General features: G+C 43.3%; 1 protein-coding gene across 1 annotated transcript in view; it reads left to right on the top strand.

Annotated features, from left to right (window-relative positions):
• The first annotated feature begins 1,088 nt into the window (after nucleotides 1-1,088).
• The window catches only part of atxn1a (ataxin 1a), a 102,379-nt gene continuing 76,721 nt past the window's right edge, over nucleotides 1,089-26,746 (top strand). The window contains exon 1 of the mRNA XM_026157048.2: nucleotides 1,089-1,227. The gene's annotated coding sequence lies outside the window, so the exon portion shown is untranslated. The remainder of the gene's footprint in view (nucleotides 1,228-26,746) is intronic.

The following is a 26,746-nucleotide window of genomic DNA, read 5'->3' as shown; positions in this document are numbered from 1 at the left end:
CTTAACACTGACCTATGAATTAAATGTTAATTTCTGTCTGTAGGCACTTTGTTACTAGCAGGCTGCTGGAAAAACACATAATTTGTTCCCATTTCTTTTGTTGAATCTATGAAAAACACCTAAGCTAACAAAGTGTGACAGACAGGAAACAGTATTTTTACATCTCGAAGAGCTATTTGCTGAAAATCTGGCATGTCTTGAAATGGTGTGCACTGCATCCTTGAAAAAAAATCTGAGGAAACTGGACAGGTGGAGGACAAAAGAAGAAGTGTCAGGCCTAAAAACAATCTACAGCAGATGAACAGTCTGTCCTTAAGGAATGGGCCCTTCAGCTGATCCATTTACTGTTCACTAAAGCCTCATCAGAAATGGTCTCTGTGGACGGGAGGCTGTCAAGGAGTCATTCTGAGAGAAGGGAAAGTGCCATCAGATTTTAATCCACCAAGCAATACCATTTGAAAACCAGCTGGTTGGCAACAGCTTCATTTCTCATCATGACAGTGATCCCAAACACACTGCCAATGCAATAAATACATACCTGGTTAGAAAAAACAAACAATGGAGCATGATCAGTCATGGATTTGGCCCTCAGAGCCCGGACCTCAACATTATTGAAGCAGTGTGGGATCATTTTGACACAGAAATATTGATTAATAGATCCCCCCTTTTTAAGCCTTAAGTATAAATGCCTCAGAATTTTACTTTTGTAATATAAACTCAATGTTGAGCTGTGCGGGGTTGTATTGCAGATAAAGTGTTTACACTGCTGAGAAGCCACTTTTTGAGTGAGGCTGAGTTAAACAGAAATAATAATACTAATATTAACCATTCTTCCTTTCACACAGCGCGCTTTTGCATTTGCTCCTGAAAACGCAGCCCAATCTCCACTGTGAGTAAAACAATCTTACCAATAAAGGAATACTGTGTATTCCCACACTCTGGCAATGTCAGTGAACCTCTCTTGTAGCTCTGTGACTGCTTTCTGTGCTCCGAGCTCTCATATTTTTGCATGAGTAGTTTACAAACTGCTCCAGATTTGAACTTCTCTCTCGCCCTCCCTCCCCCGCTCTCTCTCTCTCTCTCTGAAGGTGGGGGCAGAGAGCTATTAGCTGAGCGCTGCAGACATCATTAGGAGGGGAGACGCTTTCCACCGTCAGCGCCGGAGCAGAGCAGGGGAGCCCTGGCAACAAGGAGAGACACAAACTCAACAGCCCGCTACACCCCGCAGTAAGTCGCACAAAACTATTTCCACAGAGCCGGTTTCGCCAACCTGTCACCGTTTTGACGTTGTCAGTCTTCTCTTTTGGAGCTGGCTAAATTTAAAAAAATGGCTGGAAGAACTGGGAAGGGTGGCGCTGAAGCTCTGGTTTACTTCAAAGCCTTAGAAAATGTTTACTTCGCACTCTGACCTATTTTTAAGTGACCACACAGTACGCGGCCACGAGGGCTGTGGGTGGGTATACTTGTCATTTGGAAACGTCCCATTTAAACAACGCAAAGTGTTGTTTAAATGGGACGAAAGAGGGGCGGAGGTTCGGCTGGATTCTGACCGAGCGAGGAGCGCGTCCGCCGGGTGAGTTGGGAGTCGGGCAGGCGCTGTACTTCCAGTAACTGCGCCACTCGACCTCGGCTCAAAACATTTCCTCTTTGCAGACTATTTCTTTGTCGGACATGTCCGAATAATGTCGCTTCGGGCCACATAGGTCTTCTTCTGAACTCTTTTCTTATTGACAGGGACTGTCAGGGGAAAGCGTTACATTTTTTTTTAAATCTACGTTTCACTATCGCGGAAGTGTTTTCTCCACACGAAAGGAGGCGAACTACTAACCACAGTCCACATGATTTCTAGATAAAAAAAAAAAGCGTAACCGCAGGTGTTTTGCATGTTTCGATTCTTAGGAAGCATTTATTGTTGCGCACGTAATACTACACAATGTTTTACGTTGCCAGCTGGTTGTAAAGGACATACGGTTTGTGATTGCAGGACTACCCGTGATGTCATTCATCCTAGCATGGACCATTATATAACGGGACTGTAGGGAAGCCTGTGATAGCAAGCTATTTTTACTCTGTTTACACCTCAGAGCAGGGTAGGCTATGCGTCCCAAGTGGTAGCCAATGCTTTCACTCACACTATAGTTTTTTAACGAGCATTCCTAATGGCAGCAGACTGATTGACAAAGTGAATGCTCAAGATTAAAAAAAGAAAAAGAAAGAAAAAAGCTGCGCTTCTTTCCACCAGCTGCATGCTTAAGTCTTCCTCTTTTCTGATGATATCTGTGCAATTTATAGGAAAAACACGAAAAAACAGAAGTGGGTTTGCATTACTTGTTGATTATGTCATTTTCATCTTTGAAGCCTGTCCTGTAGCCTTAAGCAATGAATGACTGGACACCCCATAGAGCGCTTTCAACACAGAGATATCTCAGCAGACAGCTGTGATCGTGGTTAAACTTGCTTTCTATCTAAAAGGCTTGTTTTGCTACTTTTTAAACGTGTTACTGAAAGAAATAGAAAATATTGCAACACCAACAAATTTGAATCTGCAGCTTTCAGTAAAAACACACTTTCTGTTTTATTCCATGGTTCTTGTAATTCACTCACTTGCAGCCACTGTGTGTTAGCAAACACTTGCAGAGTGAACCTATAGAGTCAGTGCAGCCCGTCGGCTCCGGTGTTATTACTTACCTGTTTTATGGTGTTGGACATTTCTGTTAGTGCTGTCGCTAGTTCAAGAACTTCTGTCCTCCGTGGAGGATGCGAGCACAAACGTACGAGTGACCCATTAATTAAATTCCTTGCTTGCTTTGACTCATGCCTGTAAACACATGTTTCAGATTTTATCTGCACTGCCTGTGATTGTTGTTGTCCAAGTACTGAAAGAAATGTGATCTCGTGGTTGCCATAAATCCCATATACAAGCTTCCAACATTTGTGTCAGTGCAGTGAAACACACATTTAGAAACACCTTCATGTGGTACATGGTGTGGAAAAATATTCATAGATCAGTGTGAAGTTACTTTATAATTACTTTTATAGTTTAATAATAAATAATTTGGATTGCTTATTTATTCAGAAAGACAGCAGAAAAAGTGTGAAGAAAAAATAATGCACACTAGTTTGACTTTTGTCTCTTTTCTGTAAAAAAAATACATAATCGACACTGGCCAGCCATTTTTTAGGTACTGGTATTCGGTCAGACCCTTTCGAACACGCAGATCAATGCATTGAGTTGGTGGCATGTGATTGGCTGTTGTATTTGCACTTAACAACATGGCCATTAAGTCTTTATTAACCATACTGAAACTATTATGTATTTTTTATGTGTGACTGGTATTAAATACAGCAGGTTGGAGAAGAGAGGAAGGGGTCGCATCCAAGAGGTACTCGGGAAATACACAGCTCAGCTTCAAATCTTTAACAAGGGATGGATTCATGTATAATGATGGGAAGGATGTGGATAATGAAGTGAGTGGGATCCGGTGTTAGTCCCTGTGGGATGCCATGGAAAGGTCTTTTTAATTGAAATAAATTTCTCTGCTAGCGAGGTCAACTAGAGGCGTCCAGGAACTGTTCACGACTGAAGCTTTATAGATGTTAATCCACCGCGGTGCATTTTTAGCACGCAAATATCCACCGCTGTATGATGGCTGACAGGGTGCAGCGCGAGCAACTGGTTGCCTTTTGTCCCGTCCCCTGCACCTTCCACAGGCAGCAGCTTTGCCTGAACCGCTCAGAATGTTTCTGGTGGTAAGAATGCTTATGGACGGGTCTGTCTCCTGCTGTGTGCTACCTGTGAAAATGAGCAACTTCCGCCAGTGTGCTCACCTGATTCTCCAGACTCTGGTGTTCCGGTGTGAAAACAGCTTATGGCTGGAAGATAGATGCATTATGAATGCTTGAGCAGAAGGGAGGTGTTAATATAAAGGGAAGACGGGCAGATTTTTAGAAGGGAGGTAAGCAGAGGGTGTTGTAGTGATTTAGGTAGAGTGGCAGCGATTTGCCCAGTGCTAATCCAAGACTGTTACCATGAGATGCTGAAAAGTAAACTTAGATTTTGTTGTGCTAGTTACAGTTTGAATTTCAAAGAGTTTTAGATTGAGTTTGTTTGAGTTTCAGAATATTTTTTACCCACATTTCTCCAAAAAGCGTTGCCTTACTTGTAAGGAAAAGTATGAAGCAAAAGTCCAAACTGTTGTACAAGTCGTGCGGCTGTGAATCAGCACGCACGCACACATGCGCACACTTTACCACTGCTGCTATAGCCTTTGATTTGAGCCGCCACTCACTTTCAAATGGTAATGAGTGGCAATTAGAAGCCAATGTCCTAATCACAAGTCATTTAACTGAGCTTGGCTCATTTGCCATATGTGTGCACGGACTCACACCGTCAAACACACATGAATACACACATCTGCTAGATCACGCTAGAGTGTCGTCTTTGGAACTTGCGCTGTGTGTGTGTGTGTGCGCGTGTGTGGAAATGAGCGGGAGATTTTGTGTCAGTGTGTTTGTGTGTGTTTGTGAGAAAGACATAAAGAGAGATCATTTCCAGGTAATGATTGGGTGGAGATTTCACGCCTGAATGAATAAGTGACAGAAATGGTTTAATACTCTGAGTGAATGATGGGTGGGAGGATCAAATAGATCGACAAATGTGCGAAACAGGTGTCTGCGTGTTTCTGTGTGTCTCTATTGAGCCATTATGTGGAACAAAATGCTTACTCTTTACATTGGGTTGCACAGAAAATTTGACAAGTTGCACTGATCCACTTGTAGTGCAAAAATGCCATAAATAAAGTGGGATTTGTCATAGAAATGTATTGTAAATTCTAATTGGCAGTATTTTTATGCCTAAAAAAGACAATAAAATTATCATATAAATTACATGTGATTTTTGAGACTACTTGAGGCTACAAAAAAAAGAAATTTGCAAATTTTTTAAAAATTGTGGCATGACTCTTGAGTTTCGATTTGAAATACGTGGGAAAAGTGTTTCAACCTGAACCAAAATCCTTATCGGGCGCTTAGATCTACCCGTGTAGTTTGGTGCCTCAACCTAAAGAAGCAGTGAGTGAAAATGAAAGTTGAGTTTAAAATCTCACAGTAGAATATCTAAAAGCAAAACTAATGTGTGGTATTCCAACTTCAGTCTCATTTTGCCGAAAGTCTTGTGACTTGTGGTGCCGCTGCGTGCCTCCTAGTGTGGTTTTGTTGTTTACCGCTACAGTTTGCGCCCATGAAGACAAGTCAGTTAATAAACTGTTGTGACTATTGCGCGAACGGCTTCCGGGCAGTGCTGTTCCTGCAACTTTCTCCAGTTTGTCCCTGGGGATCCTCAGCTACTCCCGTGTCAAAGTTGAGCTTAATCTCTCCAGTGGGTCCTACGCTGACCTTTCCCACTTGGCTTTCTGGTAGTTCTCCATCATCAAGCATCCAAATCAGGTGCCAGAACTGCCTTACCAAGCCACAATGTTCAGAATAGTCACTAAACACCTTTATGTCTGTTGCTGTAACACAAAAAAATGTTATTTGCTGTGGGATAATGAAAACGATGCCGCATTCACACCAGACCGCAGTTGCGAGTTAATCTGTGGTTTTCTCCTTTTCTGCTAAAAGTTACCCGAGAAATTGACAGAAAGGAAACAGTGTTGGTCAGAAATGCAGGGGTATAATAAAAAAAAAAAGCTCAGAAGTGTGGGATCGAATGAGGTGAGCCCGAAAAGAATGACAAAAAGCCAGTGAGGTGAGCTATGAGGGACCAACAAAATAAAGTGTGTGAGGAAAAATGGTTTTAAAAAGGTAGAGAGCAGTGGGTGGGGATGGGGGCAGATCAAGCGATCGAGCTGTCTTGTTGAACTGTGCGGTGTGCTCAGACCTTTTCAGCTTTTCCTTTTATCCTCCTCTATTCACGAGTGCGGCGAGTACACATGCACGCACTCGAGATAAAGGACACATTCACGTACAGTATGCTGCTATTAAGGGGATCAATGAACGTTTCCTTGTGCCAGAACACTTCACCATGTGTTATCATGTTTTTTTTATTGACTAGTGTACAGTCCTGTGTTCCTTAATCTGTCGTTTGTGCCCTTGAATCTGCAGGAAGAGTGAAAAACATGCCACTGTTTGCTTGCGCTATTTGCCAGTATTTGTCCCGATCATAGTTTAGTTTATTAGTGTAGAGCTATCACGACATTAGAGGACCTAAGAAAGGATTGCTCTTGTTTGCCACTTTGCAGCATTCGTTGATCCTTGTGTGTGTGTGCTCAGACATTAGAGCCTTTGTGACCCTGTTTCTATGCTTACCGTCTTTATTTTGAAGTGGCTAATCAATACCAATCTTCTGAATGACCAAGATAGTCCCAGTGCCCGAATGAGCGAACGAGACAGACAGAGGAAGATAAATAGAGGGAGAGAGGACTAAAGCCATCCTACAAACTTGTGTTACGCTGTCGGGTCGATAAGCTGCTGTATGGCTCAATAACCATGTGAAACAGGGAAGCTGGCTTTGGGACTTACTTTGGCTTTTCGCTCTGTAATGGCTGCCAGTGGAGCTGACATGATATAGGGTCGTCTGTTTTCCAGGAAAACGGTGTAAAAGGCTGAAATAGTCTAAACTCCAGGGTGTATAAATAAAAACAGAATAATAGGTAAATGACGAGCACGCAGGCTACGAATTTGAATCTGTAAGCCAGTAAGATCCCCTGAACTATAAATGAAAGGCAGGTGAACATGCAGTAGTTCATTCACCATGCTCCCGCTTGTTATCTCTTTTCCAATAAGGAACGAAAAGTTTTAGTCGTGGGCCTTTTGAATGCTAAAATAAATGAAGGAGAACCAAACAGGTAACGGCTCAGCTATTAGTAGGGAATGTGTATGTGTTATTGGTTTTATATAGGGCGTAACAGAGGAGTGTCTCTTTAAGATGAGGCTTGAAAGAGCCACAAAACATTTGGTGGGATCATTGAAATCTGGTTTTGTTGCTAAAATTGTTAATTTGCTTATTTCAAAAAAATATTCCTACTTATCTCCAAACTACAAAATCCTTCTCTTCTCTTCTCTTCTCTTCTCTTCTCTTCTCTTCTCTTCTCTTCTCTTCTCTTCTCTTCTCTTCTCTTCTCTTCTCTTCTCTTCTCTTCTCTTCTCTTCTCTTCTCTTCTCTTCTCTTCCTTATCAAAGGCAGTAGAGGATTACAGAGGGGAGTTGACGCTGACTGGCAGGCAGACAGCTCCTGCAGACTCTTCTTTTCCCCAGCAGAGCTTCAGGCTCGGGACAGGGATAAGCTGACAACCTGGGACACAGCCAGATAGATAGAGAGAATGTTAGGAATTGGGGTAATGTACATTCATTGGAGCACAAATGTAATGAGTTCTACATTACATTCACAAATACTGTTTGGGTGAAGGTTATGGCACAAGGTTAACAACTAATGAATTCTTGTGCTCATTCTGACTTTATTGGAGCTGATTTATGGGGCAGTACTACGTTAATTAATCAAAATACACTGTTACTTGTGCTATAATTGATTACATCAGGTCATGGTTAGCTTTATTAGTCATCCCAGACAGCTGGATAAACCGAATTGGACCATGCCATTCAAATTCTTCCTTTCATCTTTTCAATTACAAAGAACATTATACCCATTCTTGCAAGTCGCTTTTTGTATTCATGCATTCAGTTATGTCATGTAAACCAGTCTAGTATGAGGCAGTCGTTTTGTAATTTCCCATTTGCAAATTAAACCTTAAAGTTTAACAAACTGTAGACCGAGCTGGAAATGAAGGTGTCTGGACATGCAGAGAGTCCATTACATCACGCTAACTTGTTTGAATTGTGAATTCCAGTTAAAGTGACTCTAAGTGCACCTCTATTTTTGCTGGATTTACCTCAGTGGGTAGCAAAAGCCCCATGTCCCCAGTTGCAAAGTGGGTGTGTGGGTATCAACAATGACTTAAGTCTGAGCCAGAAGGATATGCATTGAGTGAGAGGAATTCAATAACAGGAAAATGGCCAGTGATAGAAACAATCCCTGGAATACCAAAACCCACCCTTCACCAGTGTTATTCTTGGCAAAACATTGCTTTCCATTACTACTGTTTACTCCTTGTAAGGCCAGGGTCAGTGCAATGCACCAGAAAACTATGCTGCCTGTCATTTCATTGATGGTCCATGACGTGGCATGTGGAGTAAAGACGAGAATTCAAATAAGGGCTAGATGCTCTCTCTATCCTTTTTTTGACATTGCACCGATATGTAGTAACAAAAAATCATGGTTAAGCATATGGCCTGGGCCATACATGGGCAAACACTTGATAACAGGTCGAGACAAGTCTGTGCAACTAAACCACAAGCAGTATTTAAAACAGTGTCTGCAACACTGAAACTATTTCCTCTGACAAATCTGTGGTGTGGTTTGAATAGAGCTGGGTGCAGTGCTGCATTTCTCTGTCTATCTGTATGTCAGTCCAGCTGGCTCCATGTCTGGCTGGTAGCTGCGGCTTGGCTAGTTCACCTTTATACTGGATGGCTGGCTTTGGGTCAGCCTCATCTGGCTGGACATTTGGCTTGATACTTGGCTGCAGGCTAGCTTTCTGACAAGCTTTCAGGGTACATGTCTGACTGACTGACTCGCTGGCTATTATTTCTGGCCTTTCCTTTAGCTATGTAGTAAGCTCATGACATTGGAACAGGGTCATTTGGCTGTGACAGTCAGGGAGGTGTGCTAAAACACTCCTTCGGAGCGATCCAGGATGATACTTGCCCGGCCGCGATCCCCAGGAGTCCATTCCCAATTACAGTTTCAGGACCTCTTTGGAGAAAGTGTCTTTTCTTTTTGGTTTGTTATTCTCTTCCATCGGCATTAGACTAGAAAATATTTTCACAAAGTTACAGCACTTGACAAATTTATTACACCACCTGTCATAAAAACAAGAAAACGCAAATTTAAAAGAATAAATCACATTTTCGTACCCACATTCGAGCCGGCACACTGGACCGAGAAGTAGAACATCCAAACTAACTAACATGAATTCACACTCGAATAAATCTGTCGCACAGACACTTGTGGGAATCGAACTACCACCGTTCCAATCAGTAGACAATCTATGTGCTCTATGTGCTGAGCTACAGCCACCCTCTATTGAGGAATGCAAGTAAATAACTGTAATTTGGCATCTTAATTAAAAAGATTTTTTGTTGTTTGTATAACAGTAAATTGGAAAATCTTTATAGTTTTGCCATTAAAAATATCATTTTAATAAAAGAAATGTGATAAAATATTTTGATAATGATCAGTAATTTAGTGCAGCTGTGGTATAAAGATTACATTGGGTGGTGGTCTAATAAATTTGGTTGGCACTGTAAACCAGTGGCCCGCAGTTCTTGTTTGATGAAAGTCACTGTATTGTATGCATTACTGGGTGATGAGAGCTGACTTGTACGGTGGTAGCATCACTCCTGCTTTGAGTGAGTTGACACAAGTATGGTGCAAGACAATTATAGGAATTCATTTCTGTACAATAAAGAGAATTCATTTTCTTCCTGCTGTTTTACCGTCTATAACAGTTTTCTCTTCTATGCTTTTTTAATAGCGTCACGCTTCTATTATTGATTTGATTGGAATGGTGTTTTGCAAGATAATGCGATCTTTGTTCTCAAGTTTAGAAATAATTCCCTGAGTTGAGAAAAACAAAAACTGTATATATTATGTGTAGATGTGTACGGAGCCTGGGAGCTGCCATATGGAGGAAAGACATAGCTGGTAAAACAGGAGACCATGTGTGAAGTGATTTTTCTGACACGACTGTGAAGGAGTGAAGTTATTTATAATTTTTGTAGTATTTGTAGTATCGGTGTTGTAGAGGGTCGGTTGGGTGCACGTGGAGAGACGCCTCCTCTTGTTGAAAATGAAGTTGCAGCTTGTTATTCGCCGTGCTGTGGCTACAAAGAGGAGCCGCCCGTGTTTTACCAACAATTTGCTCATGAGTTATTGATTTGGAAAGCTTAAATTTGTGAATATCATTCCAACAAAGTAAAAGGGAGACTGCCTGGGCTGTCCGACAGCTCTTATTATTGTGTGTGCACAACTTAACCAAAATGGGGAAACAGAAATGGGAATAAATTGCATCTTGTGGTCACAATAAATCAAAATGCAGGAACAAAAAATGTCAAAATAAGACAAAAGAATAATCAGAAAGTTGTAATTTAGTATAATGTGGCCTAAAAAATGCCTGCTCCTCAACTCTGCTTTCTATTATTTTTGTGTCTTCAGTTTTATAGCTGTATATTTGTGTGCATTTATTCAGGCATTTGTGTGTTAGTTTTTGTGGATGCTGCAGCTCAGTCATGTTTTCGTGAGTGTGTTCAACAGTGGGTGACTGTGTGGCAGGCCAGCTGATGAGCTATGACACAGATAAATGAGGTCAATGTAAGGTTTCACTGTGGCCAGACCAGGTCCAATTCTCTGACACTATCATCTAATATTAGCTGCCAGAGAGCTCAGACTAACGGGGCCCAGTCTCATACCTGCTATGGGTATAGATATTGTTTAAAGTGAGCCGTTCTTGTAGACACTCATACTAACATGCAGTAAGGCCGTCATGAACACAGAGTAAGAAACAACACGTACGGGATGGCCATGAATAATCTAACTCTTATTGAGATCAGACATTAACAACCTTACATGCAGCTCAGTATCAGCATATATTTGAAAATATGTGCACGGATACTGTGCTATAGCCAGCGTACACACCTATCCACAGGGACTTGCCCAAGGGAATTACCTGTGGTAGAAAAAGAAAGTTCCCTAATGGGAAATTACTAAGCACCAAAAACTTTTCTGTTTTTGTACATTCCCTAACTTTGACTGCTCTTAAGGGAACTTTGTAACTTCCCTCTTACGGGAACTCTCTTACATCTGGTAATGCATGCATACATGTGCAGTATTTAAAAATACCCGTGTACTGTTTGCAGTATGTCTACAGGGCTTGAATTTCAGCATAATGTTGCAGGTATTGCGCGTAATTTAATTGATTCGGGAAAATCTAGTGCTGGAGGTTTCAGCACACAGTTACAGAGAGCAGTTAATGTTCAGCTCAGTGCTTCCATCGGTGCAGAACGACCGGTCAGAAACACTGCAGAGATGGACTGACATCCAATCTGGACGACACCTGGCACGCTCTCTCTCCCTTTCTCTGTGAGACTGCAGACTAGGAACCTGCGAGTTACTATTGCCTGCTCTAACCTTCAGTCTTCGTCTCTGACCCACATGTTATTTCTAGCTGCACACCCTAACATAGACGCCTAGAACCTGGCCTGATCCCCCATCCCCCATAAACACTTCCCTTCTCTTTGGGAACCATTTAAGGTGGAATCCCCACTTAAGTGGTGTGTTGCTCCAGATATGATTTTCCGGCCCTGGCCTGCTGTTTAACGGTCTGACAGTCTATTAGAGAAACTAAACCACAGTTCAAATGGCTTCAACTGAAGTCTGGCAGGTGGATCCCTTTAAAAGTATCTAGGTCGAGGGCTTCTTCATGTTGAGGCTTTTCTGCAAATGTTAACTTGTTTCAGTCATAGGTCTAAGCTGTGATATTGTTTCCATTTAGTAATGTAGGCGTTGTGAAGAGCTATAAGATCATAACAGTAATTAAGAGCCTTGGAAATAAATTGACTGGGCTTAGCTTTCATTGTCTGCTGTTGACACTGCTTCTGTGCTCTCTGCTATTTTCCTCTGATAGCATGGCCCGTTAAGGCCACAGCAGGGCAGCACTGTTAAAACAATTTGTTAGAGAACTGTATTAGTTTTACTGTGTGTTTTTCAAAATTCAGAAATAATATTTCTGACTGAAGATTTGGTAGTTTGTATATGGGTGCTTACTATGCCTGCCTGTCAGATGTCAACATTCACCACTAACGTAACTGTGTAACTCCCCTTCTCTTCTCCCGTCAGACCTTTCCCCTTCATTTAGCCTCAAAATTCAGGAACAGCCTTTTCGAGGGGAAAAAGATGCTCTCTCTCCCCCTCCTCTCCAGTGCTTTGGTTTTGGATACCAGCGCCTAGTCAGCTCGGTTTAATGCTACATGATGTGCCATTAGCTCTCCTAGCTATTTGCCCCCACAGCATCTCTAGCAGGGCTGCTTGAGATGAAGCTGAGTGCATTTGCAACCTGACAGGGCACGCTACCTAACTGTTGAAAGGGTGGAGGTTGAGAGCACTGAGGTAGCGTACACCTTTAAGAGGCATTTTATGGCTACCATTTACATTCTTACCTAAAGCAAGAGAAATGGTGTGGAGAGAGAGGGAGGAGAATCCATGTGTCCATTTGGGTCAAGGGTGGAGTTAAAGCATGCAAAAAACATGTTGTTTCAGGACATTGAACTTGAACAAACTACACCTAACAGCTATTTCAGGAAAGGGCGTAACTGTTGCAGACATCATCGTCTCGAGTTGCTGTTCAGTCTTTTCAGCTTTCATTATGATAAAATAGAGACAACAATGGCATGCTTTAGAGATAAGATGTTGTGAAAGGTAAGTGAGGTAAAGCACCTCAGTGCGTGAATGTAAATGCAGACAAATATGAAAGAGATGCCGTCATAGCGCAGAAACAGACACACTGGTTCATCACAGCAGATAACTGCGTGGACACGACTGGTATGTTAACTACACTGTGTGGTGAAATGCACAGTACTTAAACACTGCAAGTGCGTGGTGTAGTAAACAACATAGAACCGAAATGAATTCGCTTTAGATCTTTTCCAGCTGGGATCAGAACAATATGTGATTCACATAAGCAGTCGGTACATCCGTAGTGTAAACAACATGTGTGTGAAAAAAATGTAAGTTTAGTGATAGATTTTGAGAAATGGCTATGTGATTCTGTACTATGACAAATGCTTACAGAGTAAGCATGCTTACTTTCAGCCCAGCCCGATTTGCTATCGTAGCTCAAGCCAAACAACAGCTTATAAACATTGCATGTAGAGCCTCTGAGATCATTGGTTGCGATCTACCTTCCATAGCTTCATACTATGCCATCACAATGGCTAGCAGGATTGTTTCTGACCCCTTCCACCTAACACATCACCTGCTCAGTCTTCTCCCAACAGGGATAGGCTCGATCAATTAGATGTACTTTTTGTATTTGTATTGTGTTGTGTTGTATTGTGTGTTGTTGGGTGTGTCTTGTAGTTATATGTGAGCACACTGAGACAAATTCCTATTAGCTGTGTTGTTTGAATGGCTACAGCAAGGTTGAGCAAGTAAATCACAAACAGCATGAAAGGAGAAGCTGGAGTGGAGTTGGGTTGTAAAGCGGCTTGCAGTGCGCAACACATGGTGTCACGCTAAAGCAGCATAAATGTTACACAACCATATGAGATTAGCCAGTTGAATGTGTAAAGGTGCTGAACAGAAAGTAACAGGTTAATGACAATATTACTCAGTTTGCGACTTAACTGAACCACCCTGGCTGTAATAAATAAATTGGAGGCTATTTTGTTTAATGTGCTTTGGTGTGGTAGTTTTAACGTAAACATGCACAAGAGAGCGGGAGAGCCATTTGAGGATACTTTATGTAGATGTCCAAAGCTTTTCTATTTCTTGAACTTGAAAAACAGAGATAAAACCAACTGGAAACTTCACAAGGTCTCTTATTGTGGATATGAAACAAAGTAGGGAAGAGGTTTCCTGGCCTCCTGATGGAAACCCAACAGCAACATTGATGCACACACTGCTAAGTTTATTCACTCAGATAGACCCGAGCTCTGTGATATTTGCTCTTGAACAGGGCGACCCTGAATCACAACTATTCACAGCAGCTAACATCTGCAGATACCTTGTTGCTTGAGTTCCTGTAAAACAAATTAGAACAGCAATGGTCGGGTTTAAGCTTGTCAGTGCTTATCATGATTCTTATGAGATACTATAAACAGGGCTGTAAGTGCATGTTTCATCTTCCCATGATTCAGTTTGCTAATAGGTTCTCTCCTCTTTGCACCGCATTTAGTTTGTATTACACACATTGTATGATGTGGCACTTATTCATCAGTATTGTTTTAAATTGCAAGATGTGAGAAAATGTCAAGGTGGGTGTTTGTTTTGAGGAGCTGAGCTCTATATTTAAGATTCGAGGAGGTTAAAATATGAGTCAGCTGTCTTGCACCATGGTTGCTAGTGCTCGTGGCTTGTTTATAGTGTGTTGTCTTGGTAATGTCAATATATTGATAGTTAGGGAAATACACGTTAGGGATACTTAAGAAAAGGCTGAAGTACTTTCAATATCCTGCTCTGTGCCAGTATCTTATTTAGAAAATTTAATGCAGCTTTTCCATGTTATTTGCATGCTATTCTGCACAATGTGAGCATTATCAATCCTTCTAACTGTGCAGCATGTGTGCTTGAATGTGTGTTTTAACACAAAGTGCCAGTATGAGTATGTTTGACTTCCTATCTGCTGACCTGCAAGTCCAGGCCTTATCAGTATGACCCAAAAGCTATCTGTATTTTATCAGTTTCTCTTGGAAGTGATGTTGCATCAACAGTTCCTGAGTGATCAATGTAAAACTGGACACATCCACAACTTCAAAAGGTTCATGTTTCAAACGTGTACTTTCATTTCCCAAAATCACAACACAGAAAAATCCAGTCCCCTCTCCCAGCCTATGATCTAATTCTCAGGAAAATTGCACAAGGCTGCTAAGAAGCTGCTGGATTTGCAGGTTTCTGTTTGAACTTTTTGCACAGGTCTTTCTCGGCCCTAAGTGCGTTTGCCAAGTGCAGCACATGATCGGAGTGGACCAATAGTAATACTACTCGGTCCCGTATGCTCCAGCTTTGGAAAAGAGATTTGTAGGGTTTTATTGTTGTTGTTTACTTCTAATCTTCTAAAACTGAGGCACAGTTTCATAATGCCTCGTAAAAGTAGTAAGCTTGTGTCCTGCACTCATTTAAATGGGTTTCTGTTTGTAAGCCCCGCAAGATGGAAAAAGCCTCGGATCAGTTTGTGTATTTTGTGCACGGTGTGCACATGTTGAGAGATTTGTAACTGGCATTATACCTCTACCAAGCATAGCCCAGATCAATTGCTTCATACCTGAAAGCATATGTTCAATACATCATTTTGGGATAAACTGTGAAGTATGATGCGTCTCTAAAGCATTTTTCTCTGTAAAGCTGATAAACAAGAAACCCTGATGCGTTTCTCATGATTTCTTTTATTCTTATTAGTCTCTAATGTGGAACTTAGCATTTGGAAAATCATGCAAATTTGAATTTTAAATTCAGGGTACCACAGTATGTCATTGGCACCTCTTGTACAGACATGTAACTGAAAGCCATTTTAGTTTTTTTTGTTCCAAAGTAGAATGATTCATGACAGATTTCCAACATTTGTGCGTGACTCAGAATGAGGTGGATCTGCCAAAAATAGCGCACGTCTGTGTCTGACTACCTGAAGTTTAATTAAGGATTGCAAAGGTTTGTTTTAGGTGCTGCGCAAAGGCTGAAGGTAAATGAATCGTGCTGCTCCAAAACAAATGAATGGTAATTGTAATAACTGACATTTGGAATCGATTGTTTAACAAAAAAACAAACATGTAAAGCAAACATATATTTATATAACATGAAATACAGAAAATTAAGCATTTCTGTAATAATGTAATCTGTAAAACATCTGTCCTTTGAACAGATGTGTTTGCTGTTCAAAGTCCTGCAAGAGGTAACTGGCATCTGAATTCCCTGAGAGCTATTTTTAGTGGTTCCAGTATTTGCAGATCTGCAACTTTTCTGTGAAAAGTTCCAAGATCACAAATCAATGGACCAGATCATCTTTTAACACTGGAGGTGCAGTGAAAGGTTTAAGAAATCCTGGTCTTGCACAGAATAGCATAGTGATAGAAGCAAGAAAGAAAAAACCCCAAGCAAAACAAAAAAAGAAGCAAAAAAATAAATAAATACTGTGCTATTTTCGAAGTAATATCTCAGATAGAAGCATTTTGCAATTCTATAGCAAGGCGAGCATTATGACTGCAGAATTTATTGTAATGATGCCTTTCAATCCCCCCTGGATATTCTTAATCCTTTAAATTGATCCTTTAATTTGTGCTCGCGTAAAAAGCTCAGGGTAAGCTGTTCTTAAAATATGCAGTACTACATGGCAAAAGCAGTTTGAATTCATAATCAGCTAGTTTACATTAAAAGCTGACATATATCACATATCACATTCACACAGATGAGACATGAGGGTATCTTTCAACAGTTAGTGGACACCCACTGAAGCAATAGGGCGCTTTATTTTTAATATTTGGGGTGTTCTGGATGTGCTGTTATAGCATAATTATGCAAAGCACCAAGTAAACAGCATTTCAGTCATTTTTTGTTCTGCCAGCACGAGTAAGTGGTTGGCTCCTGTACTCTCCTTCATGGCAGGTATCACCCAATTATTAAGCCAACTTATGGACCTGTTATCTTGTGCTGTATTTATGCACATATAATGGACACAGGGCTAGATCTAAGTATGTGTGCATTTGAGTGGCTGTGTGTGTGTGTGTGTGTGCTGAGGTGGGCTAAAAGGAACTGCAGTAATTTCACAGAGAAGAAGAACTGTGCGCCTGCCCCACTTTCAGTCTTTTAATCATGTATAGACACTCGGGGCGCTCCTCTGAGTAAGTGTGTGTGTGTCTGTCTCTGTGTTTGTACGGCACTCGTGGTGTGCGTGTGTGTGTGTGTGTGTGTGTGTGTGTGTGTGTGTGTGTGTATGAAAGAGACGTACAGTATGTGTCAAGGGGGGAATGCACTTAGAATTCCCTGACCTCAGACAACCCTGTGTGTGTGTGTGTGTGTGTGTGTGTGTGTGTGTGTGTGTGTGTGTTTATTTTTTCTAATGCATGCATTTTTTTTCTGCACAGAAAGGCAGAAGCAGTCACTACTAAAACCTGCCCTCATTTAAACTTTCGAGTGCAGTGCTGGCAGTGATTCACTGTTTTATTTTGTGAGATGTTAATGCACTCTAAAAGTACTGACAGAATACAGCTAAATACAGTAGCTACAGAAATAATGTAAATGTTAAGGATGTCCTAGCAAGCCTACGCCTTCGTACTTAAAAACAAAAAACCTTGCCAAACAGATGTGATAAGAAAATTCACCATTTATATATTATCTAAAGCGCTTCCTTACTTATTTAACTGGGGCCATTAACAGCTAAATACAAATCCCTAAGGGGTGTGTGCGTTTGAGTGAGTGCACATTAAATTTTTGGCCCCTCCAACTATGTAATCTCAGCATGACCTTGTAGCAGTTTGTAGCCCCATGGTGCCCATCCCTGTGACTAACGCCCAGTGTAACAAGCTGCCACAAGCAACTGTACTGTTATACTTTACAAGACCACAATATAATGCTGTCTGTAGCTGGACTACAAGCTCCTACATGCCTCTCTTGCCTGTGAAGTATTTGTGATATATACATTGATAGCAAAAGGCCATACACCATTTTAATAGCTGACCTCTTTTAAAAAATAGTGCCGTATTTAGTCCTCACTCTGTGGAAGTATTTGATCCATAAGTTCCTGTTCCAGAAAAGTGCGCACAGTGAAAGAGGAATTAAGGACCTGGCAGTATGCAGTTAATTTACAAGAACATGTTGGACTTTAAACCAAACGTTTGTCCACCTTCGTCCTTGAAGGTGCTCTCCATGGGATTAAGAAAACTAAAGAAAACAAAACAATTCATGTGTTTTAATTTGATTAATTGATACTATTAGAGTTTTCAACAGTGTGTAACTGCAGGGCTGAGGAGATTTCACACTAAGGCATGTTTGAGCTAAGCCCCTGGAGCCTGGAGAGCAGCACTGGACATCCAAGTATTGACACCTTGTCTCACTATGGCTTGCTAAGAGGCAGCAGGGTGTGGCCAACACAGGGTTAGGTACTCTGACCCTTTGACCTTGGTTATATAATTGACTGTCGCTCTGTTGTAGGAGTGAGCGGGAGCAGTCTTTTATGATGTGTCACAAGACAAACATAACTCAACAGTGACATAAAGCCTCAAGAAGCAACTGCGCTGACTTGAAATGTCACATTACTGTTGATGTCGAGCTCCATATTTAAGCTCCTAAAGGAGGGAGTGTGTTTTTTTATGGCTTTTCCCCGGGCCTGTGTTTTTGATGAGTTTGCAGGTGTGGACGCACATAATGCAAGCTAAAATTACACACGTCACTTGCAGTCAAGGTTAAACAAAGATAACTGGACCTTATTTGGGTTAAGGGCAGTGCAGCATGTTGGAAGCGAGCCATGATCTGTCCCGCACGCATGCACGCGCTCACTCACACATCTCTCACACACACATATAGTACACACACCTGTCAGTATTGGCATCTGCTCAGTTCTCTTTCTTGTAGTCTCTCTGTTCCTTTGTCCTCTCTGTCTTGGTCACTTGGTCAGGGACAGCTGGTGGGGCAGTGTGAGCACCTGTACTTTTTATGTGTGTGCATCTTTTTGTGTGTGGTTAGGCTTATCAGTGTGGCTAGGAGGATGTATCTGCAGTGTCCCGGCCAAATGTCTGTGCATCAGCATGTGTGTATGTGTGTATGTGTGTGTGTGTTCAGTGTGTGTTAAGTGAGCGTATGAGCACCTGTGCTGCCAGCAGGAACCTGCCACGGGCGTAGTGCTTCCTGACGTATGCTGGTGACTTCCTAAGGTCACGCTGTGAACCCCATAATAACTATTATCTTCTTAAAGTTGAGCACAGTGTCAAAAGAGGGATGGTAAAGTATTTGGTGCAGGACAGATAATGCCTAATATGTGCACAATTATTTTTGATGTGTTTTCTTTGGTTAAACACTACCCTGAGGGCAGGCCACATGCACACACTTCTGGTGTGCACGTCAGGTCTGCCTTATGTTCAAAAGTGAGATTTTCAGTCATTTGTAAGGATGAATCTTTTTTTTTTCTTTTTTCAAAAACAACTTAAACTTAGTCAGCATACAAAATAGTTTCAAACAAGAACAAAGCAGTTGTTAAATTAAAAGATTTAATACTGCCTGCAGGCCTTCATAATAAGATATGTATGTTTTTCTCCTCAAACTTTATCTCTCAGCCAATAGCTGTTCTTGTCAGCAGCTGTGTTTGACCCACTTCTATTCAACTCTCAAGCAAACATGCAAATAAAGTGTATGTAATGTTGTATTGCACTAGTATCCCATGGTACATGTTTTTTTCTTTAGATGGAGCAATTACATAAGATGCCTTACGCCAGACTAATTTTCCTTATCATTTTCTGCAGCTTTGTCTTTTATAAATTCAGTTCCTGTACAATGAGACACCCCTAATTTCTTTATATTTTGTTTCCAAGGAGCCCACTTTTATATTTTTTTTTTAAGTGGACTTGAGGCTTTCAGAAGGTTATGCCACTTAACACTGACCTATGAATGATGATATGAAGCATTAAAAAAGGCACCTGACCCAAGAGTTGAACCGATCCAGGTATGCAGGTAGGTATAATTCAGCACTGAACCAATTTCAAATTGCATCTTCAGGCCCTTGTTATTAGCACCCTATTGCAAAAACGCATAATTTGTGCTTATTTCCTCAGATGAACTCTATTTGAAAGATATTTCCTCAAATAAGAGAAAATGCAGGCATTGGACCTTAGGCTTCTGGGTGAAAGCCCTGTTACTACCTCATGTGACCTTCATTGGTCTCCTGCTGGGGAAAGGATGCTTCCTTCAGTACATATTAAAAAAAAAAGTATTAGTAAAAAATAAAAATAGCCTTTAAAGCTGATAGATGAAGAGAGATTTGAGGTTTAGCTCTAAATGTTTGAGTGGATTCACCTTTTTTTCACGGCGCTTTTCACTTTTCTGGAAGATGCCACCCCAACATTTGGTCCGATCGTAGCGTAGTTTCTGTCCTCAACCAGTGAACTTTAACTTTGGCTTGTACAAGCAATTATAACTTCAAGAAGAAACGACTCTCTTGGCACGGCTAAAAGCATGACAGACAAGAAAAAGAGTAGAGGTTGACGCGTCATTCAGCACATTCTGACAGGAATGAAAGTGTGGGGGCGAGTGAGACTAAACGCTTGTGTCAAGGTGTTGAATGAGGTCTCTTGAAACCTGCTCGAGCAGCAACAGTTTGGATCCGCTTTGCTCTCCTGTGGTAGAAAGTCCGTAATCCGGCCATTATACGTGTTGTCTGCCTGACTGTCAGATTACTGCTCGAGAGCGCGCCTGTAGCATTAATGCTGTTTGCTGTCCCCGTTCATATTTAACTCAGCTTCGGACTTAATTTTCAGTGGTGGGTTTGCTGGTTTTGAGCTCTCGTTCATATCGGCGTCTCCTATGTCTGGGTGCATCGAGCGTTCTACACGTTTCCAGAACACATGTGCTTGCTTGTGGTTGGGACTGGGAGAGAAAACCTTTGCAGGGAATCAGTGGCAGAAGATTATTACTATGCATGCGTGGGTAGTTCTTACTGTACAGTATGTCTTTTAAATGTTTGGAAAAATTGCAATTGAAGTAGTGCAGTGTGTGTGTGCCCATGTGTACACCTTGAAGTGGTTTTTCTCGGTGCATGTGTGTTCCCTGTAGGTCCTCCTCCCAGCATATTCCCCTTATCCTCGTATTCGGATCTTAGGGAGGCGATCAAAGCCGGGCTCCCTGCGACTCCAGCGTCTCCAGGCTCTCTGTGCTAACGTGGCTCGACTGAGCAATGCTGAGCAATTCCCTGAGGTGGCAACTTGCGCTCCAGTGTTCAACGCTAGTGAACTCTGTCGGCTTCACTTGCACATGTTAGCTCTGCTGTACCAGCGTGCCATGTAGAGAAGACCGTTTGTTCACTTTTTCCTCTCTTTTTTCCCTCTTTCATTCAGTTTTCTTCTATGCAGATGCACTTTGGACTGTGTGTCTGCTCTGAATTTTACTTCCCCCCCACCCTTCAGCTCACATCTCTGTCTTGTGTCATAGTGATGTTGTTATGTTGTGATGTGTTACCCTGGAGAATACTTGCATCAGTAGACAGGAAGAGAGTATATAAAAACAAAAAAAGAAGAAGGAAGGAAGAAAAAGAGGAAGATCTTAGTGGGGAAAAAAGACAAGGTGACGGACAGGAAGTAAGAAACGGATTATGTTGGATTTGATTAAACCTTTGTTAGTTTACTTTTAATTTTCTGGTTCAAGGACACGGCACCACATAGTAATCTTACCAAGGAACTGACTGATATACAAAGTGTGCTTCTACTTGCTTATAGCTTTCTTTTTAAAGCCTTTTGTAAAATACTAAACACAACCTCAATGACTGACCTTCTAGTAAAGTTCTTTGTTAATATTATCATCTCATGGCTTTAATTAGTTGTTATTATTTCATAAGTGGTGTAACAACATCAGGTGACAATTAATGGCCCCTCCTGCAAAGGCCTAGTGCAGAGGCGTTAGACAGTGAGTAAGTGCTTTCAACGTAAACCTCTGAAGCATTTCCCCAACACAGCCAGTTTCTGTTGGTGCCTCAATGCTGAGTGCTGACAAAATATGTGCACGTGTGTTTTCATCTGAATTTACCTCTGTTGGTAATCTACTTTATGAACAGAGTGTTAGAGCATTGTTTGATTGCCATCTAGGTTTGCTGCTGTCACAGTGTATTATGTTATATTTTTAAACGAGGTAGCACCATAAATAATGTAAGAAGTTCTGTTTTGGAATGTCGAGCTTTTCTGACGGCACCGCCTTGTTTGCAAACAATGGGCGGGTCTGAGTGTGACTTGTGTGGCCTGACCAAGATTTACAAATTTGATTTCTTATTTTTATTTGGTATAGCCCAAAATCAGTGCTTGAGCCCATAAACTGAGCATGAAAGTTTTCACTCTTCCCCCTCGTGTCTCTGGTTCTCTTAGACCATAGAGGGACACAAACTGTCAGTCCAGCAAATATAATCTCAGAACAGTTTGATGTGTATTTCCCTGCCTTTCCTAGACCTCACACCCCTCACTATTTGTGGAACATCCCCGGGCCTCCCTGAGCCTGGTTCTGTTAGAGGTATCTGCCTTCCTCGCCACCGTCGCCAAGCGCTGGCTCACAAGTGTTGGTCACGTCATTGGGTTTCACTGGCCAGCGACATTCTAGTCTCGACCTTAAAACACTGAATGCCTCGAAATTACTTTTTTGTAAAATTATGAAATTGATTTTGTGTCGACATGTGACAAAGTTTGTTTGTGAAAACAGCACACAAAGAAAGAAATTACTGTCCTCAAAGCTGCAAGACTCACTTGATGAAAACAGTAATTTGATGTCACAGACATGGAGCTGTTGCTGTACTGCTATGTGCCTTTGTTGTTTTAACACGTTCATTTTAATCTAGATTAACCCTTTAAGTGACAAAAGTTACACAAATACCCAACCAAACTAACCGTTTGAGGCAGAGGTAGATTTTAGTATTGTGTGGGATAAAATGCTGCAGGCAGAAATAAGTTTTGAAAGCTGCTGTTTGTCAACACTACTCTGACTCTCTGACTATAGCGTAGAGTTAAATTAATATTCGTGTTTCCAGGCAGCTAAAAAACATAAATAACTCATACATACCCCTCCTCTTTAAACAAACTATCTGTAACTGAGTGGAAACAGTTTATTTAGTGAAACACTCAAATTAAATATTCTAATCTCAGAATATTTTAATAATAGTGCTTCTGACATCTGACATGTCAGAAGCACCAATTACTGAGATATATATGGTGCATGTATGAATACTGCATGAATGGCAGTGAAGACATATCTGTGTTTGTCAGCAGGAAAAAGCCCGATCATCAGGTACACAGAAGCACATTTGGGACACTTTTTAGAGTGCTACACTTTGACCCGCAGTTGTAGTGCTGAGGGTTGCTAAGTGAGTTGCATAACCAAGAGTTCATGTTCCTGTTACAGCCTCATTGTGTGTATGGGGCTCTTACTTTCTTTCACTGTCACTTGTTTCTTTTCATTTTTAGTTAATTTAGTTGTGAGGGACCAGACAAAGAGCGATTCATAAGACCCTTATGAAAAGGACACCGAGGGAACAGTTTACCCTGCCCGGGATAGGGTTACCGGGGCCCCGCCCTGGAGCCAGGCCCGGGGAGGGTGCCCGAGGGCGAGCGTCTGGTGGCCGGGCCTTAGTCCATGGGGCCCGGCCGGGCACAGCCCGAAGAGGAGACATGGGCCCATCCTCCCGCAGGCCCACCACCCGCAGGAGGCGCCATAGGGGTCGGGTGCATTGTGTGCTGGGTGGCGGCCAGGAGCGGAGGCCCTGGAGTACTGACCCCTGGCTGCCAAGACTGGCAATAGGGACGTCACCTCTCTGGTGGGGAAGGAGCCTGAGTTAGTGCGTGAGGTTGAGAGGTACCGGCTAGATATAGTCGGGCTCACCTCTACACATGGCTTGGGCTCTGGAACCAGTCTCCTGGAGAGGGGCTGGACTCTGTCTCAGTCTGGAGTTGCCCCTGGTGAGAGGCGGCGGGCTGGGGTGGGTATCCTAATATCCCCTCGGCTTGCTGCCGGTACGTTGGGGTTTTTCCCGGTGGACGAGAGGGTTTGTTCCCTGCGCCTTAGGGTCGGGGAACGGGTCCTGACTGTCATCTGCGCTTATGCGCCGAGTGGCAGTTCAGAGTACCCAGCCTTCTTAGAGTCCCTGGGGGGGGGGGGGGTGCTGGAGGGTGCTCCACCTGGAGACTCTGTTGTCCTGCTGGGAGACTTCAATGCTCACGTGGGTAACGACAGCGAGACCTGGAGGGGCGTGATTGGGAGGAACGGCCTCCCTGATCTGAACCCGAGCGGTGCTCTGTTATTGGACTTCTGTGCTAATCACAGTTTGGCCATAACGAACACCCTGTTCGAACATAAGAGTGTCCATAAGTGCACGTGGCACCAGGACGCTCTAGGCCGTAGGTCGATGATCGATTTTGTAATCGTATCAGCAGATCTGCGACCATATGTTCTGGACACTCGGGTAAAGAGAGGGGCTGAGCTGTCAACTGATCACCACCTGGTGGTGAGTTGGATCAGGTGGCGGGGGAAGACGCTGGACAGACCTGGTGCACCTAAACGCGTAGTGAGGGTGTGCTGGGAACGTCTAGCAGAGGCCCCAGTCCGCGAGATCTTCAACGCACACCTCCGGCAGAGCTTCAACAGCATTCCGAGGGAGACTGGGGACATTGAGTCCGAATGGACCATGTTCTCTGCGTCTCCATTGCCGAAGCTGCTGCATTGAGCTGCGGCCGCAAGGTGGTTGGTGCCTGCCGTGGTGGTAATCCCCGAACCAAATGGTGGACACCAGAGGTGAAGGGAGCCACCAGGCTGAAGAAGGAGTCCTATCGGGCTTGGTTAGCCTGTGGGACTCCGGAGGCAGCCGACAGGTATCGACAGGCCAAGCGGAATGCGGCTCGGGCAGTGGCTGAAGCAAAAACTCGGGTGTGGGAGGAGTTCGGAGAGGCCATGGAAAAAAACTTTCGGACTGCCTCGAAGAGATTCTGGCAAACCGTCAGACGTCTCAGGAGGGGAAAGCGGTGCTCTACCTGCACTGTGTATAGTGCTGGCGGAGCGCTGCTGACGTCGACTGAGAAAATTGTCAGGCGGTGGAAGGAATACTTCGAGGACCTCCTTAATCCCACTGACACGTCTTCCGAGGAGGAAGCAGAGTCTGGGGATGAGGGGAATGGCCCGCCAATTTCCGGGGGCGAGGTCACTGAGGCAGTTAAACAACTCCTTGGTGGCAGAGCCCCTGGTGTTGATGAGGTCCGCCCCGAGTTCCTGAAGGCTCTGGACGTTGTAGGGCTGTCCTGGTTGACACGCCTCTGCAATGTTGCGTGGAGATCAGGGGCAGTACCTGTGGACTGGCAGACCGGGGTGGTGGTCCCCATCTTTAAGAAAGGGGACCGGAGGGTGTGTTCCAACTACAGGGGGATCACACTCCTCAGCCTCCCTGGGAAAGTCTATGCCAGGGTGCTGGAAAGGAGTGTTCGTCCGTTAGTCGAACCTCGGATACAGGAGGAACAATGCGGTTTTCGTCCTGGTCGCGGAACACTGGACCAGCTCTTTATCCTCTCCAGGATACTTGAGGGTTCATGGGAGTTTGCCCAACCAGTCTACATGTGTTTTGTGGACTTGGAGAAGGCATTCGACCGTGTCCCTCGGGGTGTCCTGTGGGAGGTGTTGCGGGAATATGGGGTGTCTGGCCCATTGCTACGGGCCATTCGATCCCTATACAACCGTTGCAAGAGCTTGGTTCGCATTGCCGGCAATAAGTCGGACTCGTTCCTGGTGGGTGATGGGCTCCACCAGGGCTGCCCTTTGTCTCCGGTTCTGTTCATAATTTTTATGGACAGGATTTCTAGGCGCAGCCAAGTGGCGGAGGGCTTTCGCTTTGGTGGCCTCAGAATCTCATCTCTGATTTTTGCAGATGATGTGGTTCTGTTGGCTTCATCGGGTGAGGGCCTCCAGCTCGCACTGGAACGGTTCGCAGCCGAGTGTGAAGCAGCGGGAATGAGGATCAGCACCTCCAAATCTGAGGCCATGGTTCTCAGCCGGAAAAGGGTGGAGTGCCCACTCCGGGTCGGGGATGAGTTCCTGCCCCAAGTGGAGGAGTTCAAGTATCTCGGGGTCTTGTTCGCGAGTGATGGGAGAAGGGAGCCGGAGATCGACAGACGGATTGGGGCTGCAGCTGCAGTAATGCGGACGCTGCACCGGTCCGTCGTGGTGAAGAGGGAGCTGAGTGTAAAAGCGAAGCTCTCAATTTACCGGTCGATCTACGTCCCTACCCTCACCTATGGCCACGAGCTGTGGGTAGTGACCGAAAGAACGAGATCGCGGATACAAGTGGCAGAAATGAGCTTCCTCCGAAGGGTGGCTGGCCTCTCCCTTAGAGATAGGGTGAGAAGTTCGGCCATCCGGGAGGGGCTCAGAGTAGAGCAGCTGCTGCTCCACATCAAAAGGAGCCAGCTGAGGTGGTTCGGGCATCTGACAAGGATGCCCCCTGGGCGCCTCCTGGGTGAGGTGTTCCAGGCATGTCCCACCGGGAGGAGGCCCCGGGGCAGACCCAGGACACGCTGGAGAGATTATATCTCTCGGCTGGCCTAGGAACGCCTTGGTATTCCCCCGGATAAGCTGGAGGAGGTGGCTGGGGAGAGGGAGGTCTGGGCCTCTTTGCTTAGGCTGCTGCCCCCGCGACCCGGCCCCGGACAAAGCGGATGAAGATGGATGGATGGATGGATAGTTTTACTTGCATATAGAGCTGGGCGATATGAGATTTTTTCATATCACGATATGTTTTTTTCATTTCAGGTGATAACGATATCTATCACGATATAAGCCAAATAACTATATTTGTAAGATTTAAATGTGCCGTTGCTCACAAGTAAAATGTGAAATAATCAGCAACTTGTTTTTATTTAAATATTTATTTCCCATAATAAGTTCAACAGGGTAGATGTACTTAAGGAACATGAGACTTTTTCAGATAAATAAAGGCAAATATTGCAAACTACACAAAAGGCAGCCGCTAAAGCGTTTAAGTTTCAAAATAGAACAAACAAAACAGACTAAATTGTCAATTCCACTTAGAAACAAAATATTAATTCTAAAAATAAATCTTAGTTTGTTTTGCAGGACTCAAAATTGACTAACTTTTGTCAATATCAAATAAACTGAGAACTAAAAGGAAATTCTAAATCTCTCCTTGTTGTATAGCTTAGCTTTTCAAACAGTTTTAACAGTTACTTTAGTCTGACAAAAGCCGAA

Source organism: Astatotilapia calliptera, chromosome 22 (assembly GCF_964374335.1).
Source record: "Astatotilapia calliptera chromosome 22, fAstCal68.1, whole genome shotgun sequence".
NCBI classification, from domain to species: Eukaryota; Metazoa; Chordata; class Actinopteri; order Cichliformes; family Cichlidae; genus Astatotilapia; species Astatotilapia calliptera.
Note: the sequence above shows the minus strand (reverse complement) of the source record. Positions and strands in the feature narration are given on the sequence as shown.